Source organism: Primulina eburnea, chromosome 1 (assembly GCF_022965805.1).
Source record: "Primulina eburnea isolate SZY01 chromosome 1, ASM2296580v1, whole genome shotgun sequence".
In the NCBI taxonomy this organism is placed as follows: Eukaryota; Viridiplantae; Streptophyta; class Magnoliopsida; order Lamiales; family Gesneriaceae; genus Primulina; species Primulina eburnea.
Window position 1 is genome coordinate 43454372 of NC_133101.1, and position 9956 is coordinate 43464327.

General features: G+C 35.2%; 1 non-coding gene across 1 annotated transcript; it reads right to left on the reverse strand.

Annotated features, from left to right (window-relative positions):
• Window positions 1–9148: 9148 nt before the first annotated feature.
• LOC140815330 (small nucleolar RNA R71) lies at window positions 9149–9257 on the reverse strand. Its single transcript, XR_012114342.1, has one exon. It is a non-coding gene; the product is annotated as a small nucleolar RNA R71 (small nucleolar RNA).
• Window positions 9258–9956: the final 699 nt, after the last annotated feature.

Consider the following 9956-nt stretch of genomic DNA (forward strand, 5'->3'; position numbering starts at 1 on the left):
AGGACTCTGAGGCTTTCATAACCTCACAATTCACTTCAATCAACCAAAAATTCACTCCCACACACATACAATTTTCAAAATTAAGGGAAGGAGAAAAGGCTAGGAGTTTTCGTTGTCCGGTCGTCCATCGTCGCACCCTCGCCGAAGATCATATATTCGAGCATTATAAACACAAAGGAACGTTTTTCTAAACCATTTCAAACATCATACAAATCATAATATATGTGTTTTAATTAATTGTGCATGAAAAATATCGGTGTTACGTTACGTTACGTATTTTCAAAATTTTAACGATTTTACGCTTGTTTTGAAAACAATTTTTTAATCCAATGGACACGCTGCCAATACATGATAAAATATGATTGAAACCTGAACAAAACATGATAAAAAATTGAATGGAATATCAAGCTGGAACCGTGGAAATTAATAAATAAAGGAACATGGGTTTGGGTAGGTTGTACAAATTCAAGGGGCTTGGTTGCTACGTATGGTCACTTGGGGCTCGTCCAGGTCTTATATATGGTGCGTATAGGGCATGGTTAGGTCCTAGGAGGAGCCCTAGCAGGGCTAGAACTCGTGCAGCAGGGCTGGAAGAGAGTCTTCGGTTGATAGGACTCATTCCATAGCTTGTTCCTGCTTGGCCGAGAGCTTGCAAAGGGAAGCTTGAAAGAGGGCTGGGCTATGTGGTCTGGACTGTGGCCAAGGACGGTCCAGGGAGGGCTAGGAAGGGCTGGGCTTGGTGGTGGCCTGGGTAGAAGCCTCCACAGAAACTTGACAGTAGCAACTCACGGGAGGAAGGCGCGCAGCTTGTTCTTGTTTCAAGGGGCTCGCTGCATGGGTTCAGTTGCTGGGCTAGGCTTAGGCTGTGTATGGGCATGGTCCAGGGTCGGTGAGGGTCCGAGGTGATGGCTTGTTAAGTGGCTAGAGGAGTCCTAGGGTGGCTAGGAGTCTTGTAGCGTGAGTGGAAACAATACGTGTAGCTTCTGTGTACTTCGGGTGGTTCGTTCATGCGTTCAAGTGGAGGGGTTGGGCTTGGTACGGGCTGTGCGTGGTCCAGGGATGGTCAGGGTCAGGTGGGCTCGGTAGTGACTCGATTGGAAGTGTCCTAGGTTGGCTAGGGAGTCCATAGGCGTGAGGTTCCTCCCATGCGTAGGTTTGGCTTTTGTCCAGGAGAGTTTGAGCATCTTAGGGGCTGGTTCCTTGGGATGGGTTTGGTCAGGAGGGTGCCTAGGTGGGTTGGCTTGGTGGCTCAAGGTGGCTGGAACAAATAAGGAGTTGGCTCGGGTGGTTCGTATATGTGTGAAAACGAAGTTAAGAACAAATATTGAATCCATGGGTCCACGAGTGTGGCTCATGATTTGGAAGGGTAGGGTAAATAATAAAAATATTATGTTAAAAATTTGGGATCAAAATAATGAGTTTTGGAATTATCCGGGATTTAATCACCAAACGAAACGTTAATTAAAGAATTAATTGAAAAGTCAATTTAAAGCTTTATAAAATTATGAAAAATTATATTTAAGCTTAAATAATTATTTAGAATAAGACCATGCCATTAAAAGTGAGAAAAAGATAAAATCGAGAATTTTTACGTCCAGGGGCAAAACGATAATTTTACACTTTGGAAAATACGAAAAAACGCTTGGCAGCGTTCTAAAGGATCATAACGCATGTTAAATGATATTATATGATTTAAAATTATGATTTATGATAATATGTATTTTTATGATTTATGATAAAGCTGTGGAATTTTTACCGTCTAAAATGGTATTTTTGGAAAGTTATCTTATTTTATGACTTTAAAATCAAACGCAAAATATTTTGAGGGATATGAATTGATTGTGACAAAAGATATGATTTATGATATATGATTTTATGGGGATGTTGTGAGGGGAAAAGACCCCAGAGGGAACTCATTTACGAGAAAAGGCCCCAAAGGGAACCCATTTGTTGGTAAAGGCCCCCGAGGAAACCCGTCTATGGGAAAATTCACCCGAGGGAACCCCAACAATCTTATTTCCATGGTGGAGCCTAGTGCACACCCTCGTGGGCCATGTGGAGATGAAGACTGATCAGTCCACCGAGGATAAAAGCTAGTCACTTTCAAGTATCAAACTACACCCAAAATGATATATGATAGAAAGTTTATGATAAAAATGATTCTTCTGATATATGATTTATGATGAAGCTTAAAGCTATTTTTAAATGAATTATTTATGCTTAAAGCTTATTTTAAATGATTTATTTATGCTTAAATTTATTTTAAAATGATTTTACGATTTATTATTTAGTTATGCTAAAATGATTTTAAATGGTTTTTTTATGTTGATATTTTAAATAAAAATATGATTTTAATGCATGTGAATGTATATGTATTATTTGCAATACCTGTTTAGAACGTGCTGAGCTTTTAGACTCACTAGGTTTGTATGATGTAGGATTTGATGATTTATGGGAGTTGGTGACGCTTGAGTGGATCGAGTGCAGTAGTACACACCCGAGGGACCATCAGTGATGACATACCACATGTCGTCATCTTGTGCAGCTAAATGAGCATGCATTCTGATTTTCCAATCGTCAAAGTCTTCTCTGGAAAACATCGGTATTTTGTGGAATGAAGACATGTTGATCAGTTTGTAAATAAGAATAATCTGAGTCAAGATTCAACTGTTCTGATACCACTTGAGAGGATCGGTTGATAGGTTGAAATGTGTTTAGAATGGGAGGTTGAATAAACACACACGATTTTTGTAATCTTTTCGAATGAAGTGTCAGTTCTTTGACAAACTGATACTAGGAATCTTGTCAGTCGATAACAATCAGTTTAACTAAATACTGTTGAGGAAATAAACTGACTGAAAGATAGAATAAATGATTGAAGTAATAACACGAAGATTTATGGATGTTCGGAGATTGAATAACTCCTACGTCACTTCTTCTATCACAAGGATAAGATATGCACTAAAAGACTTTGATCAAAACAAAACTTATACAGACCCACTTCAGTTTGGACTTAACACTGCCAAACTGAAACTCTTAATTTACTAAATTTCTCACAGTTCTCGACTGGACTTAGCACAACTGATCTAGTTAAGGTCAAATAAATAGTACAATGATTTTTGCTAGTTAGCTCAAAAGCTAGCCTCAAATGCTACAAATAAATCGGATAAGAGTGAGCTTTTGATTCTTGAGTGAGAGCTATAAATTCAGCAGGGTAACAGCAAGCTTGATAATAGACATATCAATTGGTTGTTCAAGAGTTGTTTCTCAACTGCTCTTGTCACCTATTTATAGGCTTCTCTTCAACGGTAACATTAGATAATATTTGAATCTTTATACCCGTTGATTGTCACGTCAATATTCTTCTGACAGTTGTACACTGTAAACTATGAAATGCGGCGTTCCACTACGAGTAGCAGTCTGCTTTGTACTATTGTCAGTTGAATGTCCTTTTCAACTGATGACGTGTACAGCTGAATGATCAGCTGATAAGCTTTCAACAGAATATATCAACTGATCAGTCAGTTGACTCTGCAAATTCAGTTTGGCTGGTTTCAGTTGCCTTTAATAACCTGCGCATTAATCTTCAATTAGGCAACTGTCAGTTCGTAATTAGTTAGTCCAATTAATTTAATCTCTTAGTTTGTCAAACCACCGAAATTAAGTTTCCAACACATTGAGTATTGAGGAATTTATGCTCCAAATACTAAAATATGCCAGAAATGCATTGACGCAGAATTTGTGGGAATTATGTTGTATGTTTCAGATTATGAACGACTGGGTAAATGATTTTATTCAACAAAAATTTGTGAAGAATAATTGTTGGGCATTGAGTTTTCTTGCATATCCAATTTGCGGGTCTTGATTCGAAGCAATATCGAATTAATTATGAATTTTGTACAGAAACTCATCTGTTTTGATAAATGATCTGAGTTCTTGAGTTATAGTTGTAACGTCCGAAAAATCAACCTATGTAAATCGCATGCATGCAAATTATTTTAATTGCTTAATTGTTTTAATTAATTTGTTTTAAATTTTAGCATGATATTTATTATATGATTAAATATGTGATTGCATGATTAAATGATAATATGACATGATTTAATGAAATTAAGGATTTTACCCGAATATTCGATAATAGGCAGGGGAAAGGAGACCAAGGACGACCAAGACAAGAATATGTATTTTTCATGAAATAATGAAAAGGTTTCCTAATATGATTAAAAATGATCTAATTTTCCTAAAAATTTTGGAGTTCGAATTATTTTACGAGTCGAGCTCGATTTTCCCAGGGAAGCCGGTTTTGGGCAAACAAAGAGTTTTAAAAGATCAAAAATATTATTTTATGGAAACTAATTTCGAAAAAATTCAGGTTTTAATTAATTAAGTATTATTGGACCAATTTAATTAATTTAAGTTGGCCCAATTACCCTTAAGTTGCAAGCCTAAAACCAAATCCCATTTAACTCACAAATTAAATTTTGAGGCTTTCATAACCTCACAATTCACTTCAATCAGCCAAAAATTCACTCCCACACACATACAATTTTCAAAATTAAGGGAAGGAGAAAAGGCTAGGAGTTTTCGTTGTCCGGTCGACCAACGTCGCACCCTCGCCGAAGATCATATATTCGAGCGTTATAAACACAAAGGAACGTTTTTCTAAACCATTTCAAACATCATACAAATCATAATATATGTGTTTTAATTAATTGTGCATGAAAAATATCGGTGTTACGTTACGTTACGTATTTTCAAAATTTTAACGATACGCTTGTTTTGAAAACATTTTTTTAATCCAATGGACACGCTGCCAATACATGATAAAATATGATTGAAACCTGAACAAAACATGATAAAAAATTGACTGGAATATCAAGCTGGAACCGTGGGAATTAATAAAGAAAGGAACATGGGTTTGGTTAGGTTGTACAAGTTCAAGGGGCTTGTTTGCTACGTATGGTCACTTGGGGCTCGTCCAGGTCTTATGTAGGGTGCGTATAGGGCATGGTTAGGTCCTAGGAGGAGCCCTAGCAGGGCTAGAACTCGTGCAGCAGGGCTGGAAGAGAGTCCTTGGTTGATAGGACTCATCCCATAGCTTTTTCCTGCTTGGCCGAGAGCTTGCAAAGGGAAGCTTGAAAGAGGGCTGGGCTAGGTGGTCTGGACTGTGGCCAAGGACGGTCCAGGGAGGGCTAGGAAGGGCTGGGCTTGGTGGTGGCCTGGGTAGAAGCCTCCACAGAAACTTGACAGCAGCAACTCACGGGAGGAAGGCGCGCAGCTTGTTCTTGTTTCAAGGGGCTCCCTGCATGCGTTCAGTGGCTGGGATAGGCTTAGGCTGTGTATGGGCATGGTCCAGGGTCGGTGAGGGTCCGAGGTGATGGCTTGTTAAGTGGCTAGAGGAGTCCTAGGGTGGCTAGGAGTCTTGTAGCGTGAGTGGCAACAATACGTGTAGCTTTTGTGTACTTCGGGTGGTTCGTGCATGCGTTCAAGTGAATGGGTTGGGCTTTGTAGGGGCTGTGCGTGGTCCAGGGATGGTCTGGGTCAGGTGGGCACGGTGGTGACTCGGCTGGAAGTGTCCTAGGTTGGCTAGGGAGTCCATAGGCGTGAGGTTCCTCCCATGCGCAGGTTTGGCTTCTGTCCAGGAGAGTTTGAGCGTCTTAGGGGCTGGTTCCTTGGGCTGGGTTTGGTCAGGAGGGTGCCTAGGTGGGTTGGCTTGGTGGCTGGAACAAATAAGGAGTTGGCTCGGGTGGTTCGTATATGTGTCAAAACGAAGTTAAGAACAAAAATTGAATCCATGGGTCCACGAGTGTGGCTCATGATTTAGAAGGGTAGGATAAATAATAAAAATGTTATGTTAAAAATTTGGGATTAAAATAATGAGTTTTGGAATTATCCGGGATTTAATCACTAAACGAAACGTTAATTAAAGAATTAATTGAAAAGTCAATTTAAAGCTTTATAAAATTATGAAAAATTATATTTAAGCTTAAATAATTATTTAGAATAAGACCATGCCATTAAAAGTGAGAAAAAGATAAACTCGAGAATTTTTACGTCCAGGGGCAAAATGGTAATTTTACACTTAGGAAAATACGAAAAAACGCTTGGCAGCGTTCTAAAGGATCATAACGCATGTTAAATGATACTATATGATTTAAAATTATGATTTATGATAATATGTATTTTTATGATTTATGATAAAGCTGTGGAATTTGTACTGTCTAAAATGATATTTTTGGAAAGTTATGTTATTTTATGACTTTAAAATAAAACGCAAAATATTTTGAGGGATATGAATTGACTGTGACAAAAGATATGATTTATGATATGATTTTATGGGGATGTTGTGAGGGGAAAAAACCCAGAGGGAACTCATTTACGAGAAAAGGCCCCAAAGGGAATCCATTTGTGGGTAAAGGCCCCCGAGGGAACCCGTCTATGGGAAAATTCACCCGAGGGAACCCCAACAATCTTATTTCCATGGTGGAGCCTAGTGCACACCCTCATGGGCCATGTGGAGTTGAAGACTGATCAGTTGACCGAGGACAAAAGCTAGTCACTTTCAAGGATCAAACTTCACCCAAAATGATATATGATTGAAAGTTTATGATAAAAATGATTCTTCTAATATATGATTTATGATGAAGATTAAAGCTATTTTTAAATGAATTATTTATGCTTAAAGCTTATTTTAAATGATTTTTAAAGAATTTATTTATGCTTAAATTTATTTCAAAATGATTTTACGATTTATGATTTAATTATGCTAAAATGATTTTAAATGGTTTTTTTATGTTCAAAAGATATTTTAAATAAAAATATGATTTTAATGCATGTGAATGTATATGTATTATTTGCAATACCTGTTTAGAACGTGCTGAGCCTTTAGACTCATTAGATTTGTATGATGCAGGATTTGATGATTTATGGGAGTTGCTGACACTTGAGTGGATTGATAAACATAAAAATTGTACATTAATTAAATGTTTTATAATATAAATATATAGTTTTTGTTTTATTAAATGTTTAAATATTATATGTTTTATAATAAATTGTATAAAATATAAGTTGTTGTGTAATTATAAGTTTTTACTATTTTTACAGGTTCGATAAAAGAAGAATAAACTTGGCATTGCAAATGGGATTAAGATGATTCTTGGACCTGTAGAAAGTTGATGTTAATATCTACAATATTGATGGCAAGCATGAGATAAAAATCCTTTCACAATTGGGATCAAATTAAGCAACAATTAAAGTTACCAAAGGAGTGGCAGTTTTACCATGCTCTAATATTTTGACCATATCTCTCAAATTACTTGGTCAAATATTCTGAAAAAAATACCACAACTAGACAACTCAATTATCCACATGTTTCATTTTATGTGAAGAAGCAAATTCGAAGAAGAAGACCTTCAAAAGTGATGTGTAATATAATATTAATTTCTTGGAACACCAATGAAGACTTTTGTGTAAAAAATAATATTTTATTTGTGGTTGTCTCCCCAAATTTGGCTATAAATAGGGGTGTATTGTAATGTATTGAGAGATCCCTCATTCTATGAACAAATCTTTGAGTTCATAATATTTCTCTCTATATTTTTCTTTTATTTCTTCATTTAAATATAATTAGCATGTTAATTTCATATTCAAAGTTTTACACTTTGAATAATGAATAGCTAACTTCCTAAAGTTGAGATGATAAGGTGAAGCTCTAGGCATGATAATAAGGTTATTATAAGGTAAGAATCTATGTTTTATATTATTTAATCATTATTTATTGTTTATGTTATATTTATTTCTTTAAGTATTTTTATACCCTACTTATAAGTGGGAGTTTTGATTTATTGTTGCTATATGTTACACTAAATTCTTGGAACCATTTAAATGTTAGTTTGGTATTACCAACCATTTAAAGTGGATGCCTTGATTTATTATATATAAATATATTATAATATTAAATTCTTGGAACCATTTAAATGTTAGTTTGGTTTTACCAACCATTTAACTTGGATTCCTTGATTTACTATATATAAATATATCATAATAATATTTTCTTGGTACCATTTAAATGTTAGTTTGGTTTTACCAACCATTTAAAGTGGGAACCTTGATTTAGTGTTTACAAATATATATATAGCACAATAAATACTTGACCACATCTATAAGTTTTGGTATATATTATATATTTATGAGATAATAATTTATAACATAATATAAATATGATTATTTAATATATTGGAACCATTTTATTAAGTGGATTTCAATATTGTTCGTTAATGTTAACTTTATTAAAATACCAAGAGTGGATCCTTTAATCTCAACTACTTAAATTAAAATTTGAACAATTAAAATTTACCCATTAAATATTCAAACAATTAAAATTAAAAAGAAACAAAAACAAAAACAAAACAAAAAGACATTCTAGTGGACTTGTAATTATCTTAGCTTCCCTGTGGATACGATATTCGGACTCACCGAATTATATTACTTGTGGACAACCTGCTCTTGGGATTGCAACAATCAAAGTCGCAACAAGTTTTTGGCGCCGTTGCCGGGGAAGTATAATTTAATTTCAAGTCTATTTAATTTTGTTTATAGTTTATTTTTATTTATTTGAATATTTATTGCTTTTGTGTGTTTTTATTATTTTGCATTTGCATTTGCATGAGCATTTGGTCACGTACACTTAGTGGTCGACTCATTCGAAATAACCCTTTATTTTTACAAAACATGGCGGAAGAACCCATCCAAGAAAATGAAGATGAAATTCAATCTCAACATGATCATGATAGACGAAGAACTCTTAGAGATCACATGAATCCTACACGTACTAGTGCACCTTCATGTCTAGTTTTTCCCCCTGATGCATCTCATTTCAATTTTAAGCCTGGTATTATCCAACTTTTACCCAACTTTCATGGCTTAGATTCTGAAAATCCATACATGCATTTACGAGAGTTTGAAGAAGTGTGCAACACATATAATGATCTAAATTGTAGCATGAACACCATTCGACTTAAGCTTTTTCCTTTTTCTTTAAAAGATAAAGCTAAAACTTGGCTACAAAATCTTAGATCGGGATCCATTCGAACTTGGGATGAATTGCAACAACAATTTTTGAAAAAGTTTTTTCCATCTCATAGAACAAATTCTTTCAAAAGGCAAATCATCACTTTCACTCAAAAACAAGGAGAAACTTTTTATCAATGTTGGGATAGATACAAAGAATTGCTTAATCTTTGTCCACATCATGGTTTTGAAATTTGGAGAGTTGTTTCTCAATTTTATGAAGGCTTAACACCTAAAGATAGGCAAATGGTTGAATTTATGTGTAATGGAACATTTGAAGATAAAGATCCAAACGAGGCAATTGAGTATCTTGATTCATTAGCTGAAAATGCTCAAAATTGGGACACTATAGGTACAATCGAACCATCAAACAAGATTCAATCTCCTACATCTGGTGGAGGTATGTACACTCTCAAAGATGAACATGATCTTCAAGCTAGATTTACTTCTTTGGCAAGAAAAGTTGAAGCACTTGAATTGAAAAAGAATGGTCAATTAAAATCTGTTCAAGAAATTGCGTGTCACATCTGTGATACAAGTGATCATTTTACAAAAGATTGTCCCACTTTGCCCTCTTTTAAAGAATGTCTCCATGAACAAGCCAATGTTTTGAACAATTTCAAAAGGCCAAATTTTGAACCATTTTCTCAAAATTACAATCCAGGTTGGCGAAACCATCCAAATTTTAGTTGGAGGAATGATAATGCTGCACAATTTCCGCAACCACATTTTCAAAATCAACAAAATTTTCAAAATTATGCACCTTATGTTCCTCCACCGAAAAGAAATTTGGAAGATACATTGAATTCTTTCATTGCAAAGCAAGAGTCTATCAATACTCAAACTGCTCAAACCATGACAGATTTGAAAGATACTCTTGCTAAATT